This window comes from Chrysochloris asiatica, unplaced genomic scaffold (genome assembly GCF_000296735.1).
Source record: "Chrysochloris asiatica unplaced genomic scaffold, ChrAsi1.0 scaffold00153, whole genome shotgun sequence".
NCBI lineage: Eukaryota > Metazoa > Chordata > Mammalia > Afrosoricida > Chrysochloridae > Chrysochloris > Chrysochloris asiatica.
The window spans coordinates 115919-121064 of NW_006408671.1; the positions used below are offsets into that span (position 1 = coordinate 115919).

Consider the following 5146-nt stretch of genomic DNA (forward strand, 5'->3'; position numbering starts at 1 on the left):
GAGGCCAAGATGGCTAAGCTTCATCTCTCCTACTTTGGACACATTGTCCGGAGAGAACAGTAGCTGGAGAAGGATGTCATGCTGGGTAAGGATCAGCCAGGTGGCATCATTGATGGCGTCAAGTGTGGCAGCGGTAGTGAGGTTGGCCCAGGATCGGACATTGATTTGCTCTGCTGTGCATGGGGTCGCTATGAGTCGGTTCCGACTCGATGGCACCTGACAACAGCAACAACAAATATAATTTATATTTATTTTCACCAAACTAGAATTATGAATTTCATTGTTTTCATCAAAATTTATTCCTTTTATCTTCCGAAGTCTCTTGCTACTCAGATAGTAGTTTACAAGCTCAAAGATAAAAATAAATTTGCAGAACATGGAACTGAATTTTAAATGAATTTTATAGGCTATGCCCACTACTAGTCAAGCAAAATGTTTGAAAAATAGGCAAAAGTGGAAAATTTGTCTTATTCAGTTATTAAATTGCCATATCACCATCTAATTTTCCTGATTTTCCTATTCTCCGGAACAGACTGCCTATTGGGATTTCCTATTTGCTGTATTCTAGACCTGATGAACCAAAGCTTTCAGAGAAATTACAGCTGACAAGACCTTGAAGAGAGACTCCTCAGGGGTGCAGATTGAACTTTTGTCTCTTTTTTTATACCAGGCATAATAGCCTGAAGAACTCTTCAGATGTCATTGCAGCAGCAATTGCAGTAACACCATTAGCAGCTTTGCCACAGTGGGTAGTAATGCATCAACTGACCATTACTATGGAAGCATGAGTGACAAAGTCTAAGAATGCTAGTGCAATAATGGGAGCTAAACATTATAGCTACCTTATGTTTTAGAACCTTTTCTTTTGTTGGTGCCAACTGCATATCCATTGGGGAAATTATTTGAAAATATTTTCCTAAATTGTATGTAAAATGTGGGTGGAGCAAATTTATTGAAACACTTCACAAAAGCAGTCATATACGGCATTAAGAACAATTAATTACTCTTTCAGATGTCACATTTCTTTTTTCTTTTCTTCCTTTCTTTTCATTTTTTTTTTTTTTGTCTTATTGCTTTAAAATAAATGTATGAATATTTTGGCAATCCCTAACTTCTTAGCAATGCTTTGTTAAGTATTACATTTAGACAAAAAATATTCTCTTCTTCAGTCTTTTCTAAGTTTTGGTATTCATACGACTCACATCTTCTTTAAATAAACTGTACTCATGTTTTTGTGTTTTGACTGCAATTGCCACAGTTGTAAAGATAGATGATGTGTAACAAAAAGGTGGGAATTGGTTAATCTTGCATTCCAGGAAAGAGTACCCTGGGACCAGCAAGAAGGAAGAGCATGAACAGAGCCTGGGATCCTAACCAGAGACTCTGAGACTGAGGCAATGACATGGAGAGATAGAGCATCTGGGACTCTAGACTCATGGAAGGGAAAAGACTGTGCTGACAGGTGGCAGGGAGCTGGTTAGCAAAATGTGCCCTTTGTTTGTTTAAATGACTGTATATTCGTATGTGTTTTTATTATAATAACAAAATATGGGACCCTAACCAGAGAAGTAGTGACACCAGAGATAGAGGCAGAAAGAATATCATAAAGAGACAGAGCATCTGAAAACTATAGAATCAAGGAAAGAGAAAGACTGTGTGCTTTGGTTGTTTAAATGATTATATATTTCTGAGTGGTTTTGTGTACATAAAAAACAAAACAACAAAACCAGAGGGCATAGATACAAATTCCTTGTTAAATGTTGATGTATGAAGGGGTTTTAATCATTGCAATGAAAGAAAACACAATAGGATGAGTGCGAAACCAATATTCTTCCATGTAGACTGTCATTCAATTCACAATAAAAGCTTTTTCAAAAATTGTATTAATGTGTTAATCATAAAACCTTATATGAACACTTGACACTTGAAATAAAGAAAATAAACACTGTTTAGAGAAAAAGTCAAATGTTTGAGTTTATACACTAAGAATATTTTTAGAGTTAAATAAAAGCTAAATATTATTCTAAATGTAATTACTTGAAATATAAATAAAGAAATTAAACATGGAGTTTTATCAAGAATTTTACAGTTCATATATTGTAACTTATATCGACAGAAAACAGTTCCTAATTTAAAGTGCTTCACAGCATGACTAGTTGAAATCTCATAAGACCTTTTTATATCAGACAAAAAAGTAATCTGATTTATTATACATTTACTAGTGTTACAAAAAAATCTATTGTATAATTAACATTCAATTATTTTCTGATCATTTGAGGAAATGTATAATTTATAACTAGGCACCTAGGAAATATTGTTTTCTAAAAAGTGTAACTTTATCAAACAGGGGCAACCTCTGTTGTATTGGTAAATATTTATGTTGAATTGAAATTAATTGTAGAATAAACCATGGCTTAAAATGGAAGAACTCTATATTGATTAAATCAGTATGAATAACACATTTTCAGAAATAATTGGCTTTGTATTTTCCTTTTATCTAATTTAATTTTATTGGAATGAAAAGAGTTTAGCATGCTAAACCATATTAGAATGTAGGTAGCACATTATTAATCAATACATTTCAGATAATTTACATGTTTATGCTACTCTGAGTCTGTGTAACTCCATATTATTATTTCTCATCAAAATATCTGAATGTTTATTGCAAAGAAGAATAATAAAATCTTTAAGTGCCATTGTGACAATCTGGGCATTATACTTGGATATGTGAGTTTTACAAATACATGTGCTATGTTCATTATCCTTGTGTAACTTATTTTGAAATGTAAAAATACAAATAAGAATTTAATACAAAAGTGGCATATGTGATCTTACCTAAATGAGATGAATGGCATTGTAAAATGCTTAGTGGATTCTAAATATTAAGATTTTTTACTATATACCACATTTTCCACAAAAAGAATATTCCACATTTTCTTCTTCAGTCATCCTTATTCCTTGACCAGCTTTTTCATGCATATTAAGTACTTGAAAATATTATGATTTGGATCAGATCCATCATAGTCCTCAACGGACATCTTTGCTTTTTAATATTTAAACAGATCTTTCACAAAAGTTTGGCCCAATACAATTTGTTATTTAATTTCTTGACTGCTCCTGACATGGGTGTTAATTGTGAATCTAAGTAAAATGAAACATGAATACTTCAATTTAAGCAGTGAGGGTACTTGTTTTTGTTTGTTTGTTTGTTTGTTTCTTATGTTGAAGTATAATCCATACAGATATCTGTAGCTTTTGACTCTTTATCAGTAATGCTTCAAGTCCTCATAACTTTCAGCAGGCAAAGTTATGCCATCTTCATATTACAGGTTATTAAATAGTCTTCCTACAATCCTCATGCAGCATGTATTATTCTGCATGTAGTCCAGCATTTTGGATTAGTTTCTCAGCATGTAGATGGAACATGGTTGGTGAAAGGATAAGAAAGAAAATATAATGACCAGAAAACAAATATTAGAAAAAGTCACTATATTTTATTCTAGATACATCCTTTATCTCTCTTATGTTAAAATTAAAATCATTACTTTCTATAATAAATACTAAAAATAAAGACTCTCAAATAATTGTTGTAAATTGAGAATTTTTGAGTCACTTTAAGGATAGAAATAAGCATTCCATTGTTCAATTTGTCATCACTATTGTTAGGAATATGCATAAAGGAATTTCAACATTTGGAAGTACTAATTATATTTCATTTTATTTATCAATCATGCCTGCCTACATGAATAAAATTTGTCTTTCCTTGATCAGTAAACTTATTTCTAATGCAAGAATTAAATTGTCATACTTCTTCATGTAGTTGTGAAATTATGCTGTTGGAGATGAATATTGAAAGAACAAACAAATCGGTATTGGAAAAAGTACATCTAAAATACTTCTTAGAAGCCAGCCTTTGCCCTCATACTTTGGACATATTATCAGGACGGATCAGTCCCTAAAAAGGACATAATGCTAAGTTAAATGGAAGGTCAGTGACAAAGAGGTAGAATCCCAAAGAGATGGACTGGAACAGTGGTGACAGCAATGAGCTCAGGGATACCAATGACTGTGAGGAAATTGTGGGCCTGGGCAGTGTTTCATTATGCTTTGCAGAAAGTTATTATGAGGCACAACCAACTTCATGACACCTAGCAACAACTTCATTTTAATTGAATTTAAGTAATTAAGATAAGCTTGGATCAATTTCTTGGATACCTTCATATATTCTTCATCAGGCATATCCACATTCTTTAAGAAGGAATATCCATTTCAAAGGACTTACTATAATTTCACCAAGTTTTTTATGAAAGAATTAAATGTGTACTAGAGGGTTATGTCACCACTCGTCTGTCAGTTTATCGTACTGTGGTGGCTTGTGAGTTGCTTTAATGCAGGAAGATATGACACCAGTATTTTAAATACCAGCAGGGTCACCCATGGTGGACAGGTTTCAGATGAGCTTCCAGATGAAGACACACTAGGAAGAAGGAGTAACAAACTACTTCCGAATATTTAGTCACTGAAAACCTTATGAATAGCAGAGAAATGCTGTAAGATATAGTGCCATAAAATGAACCTCTCAGGTTGGAAGGCACTTAAAATGTGACTGGGGAAGAGCTGCCTCCTAAAAGTAGAGCTGACCATGATAAAGTGAATAGAATAAAGCCCAAGGAAGAAAAGCCCACGGGACCTTCATTTGCTGGTGGTCACAACTCAAAATGAAGAGAAACAGCTGTAAACATCCATTGAAAATCAAACATGGAATGTATGAAGTATGAATCAGGGAAAACCGGAAGTTGTCAAAAATGAAATAGAACGTGTTAACATAGATATCTTAGGCATTAGTGAGCTGAAATGTCTGGTATTGGCCATTTTGAATCTGACAGCCACATGGTTTACTATGGCGGGAATGACAAATTGAAGAGGAATGGGGTTGCATTCAAAAAGAACATATCCAGATCATTCATGAGGTACAACACTGTCTGTGACAGGATAATACCCATGCTCCTACAGGGAAGCCCAGTTAATACCACTATTATTCAAAATTACGCACCAATCACTAAAGCCAGTGAGGATGAAATAGAAGAATTCTACTAACTTCTTCAATCTGAAATTGATCAAACATGCAATCAAGATGTATTGATCA

General features: G+C 33.5%; 1 pseudogene; it reads right to left on the reverse strand.

Annotated features, from left to right (window-relative positions):
* The window catches only part of LOC102822106, a 96285-nt pseudogene that overhangs the window by 90256 nt on the left and 883 nt on the right, over window positions 1–5146 (reverse strand).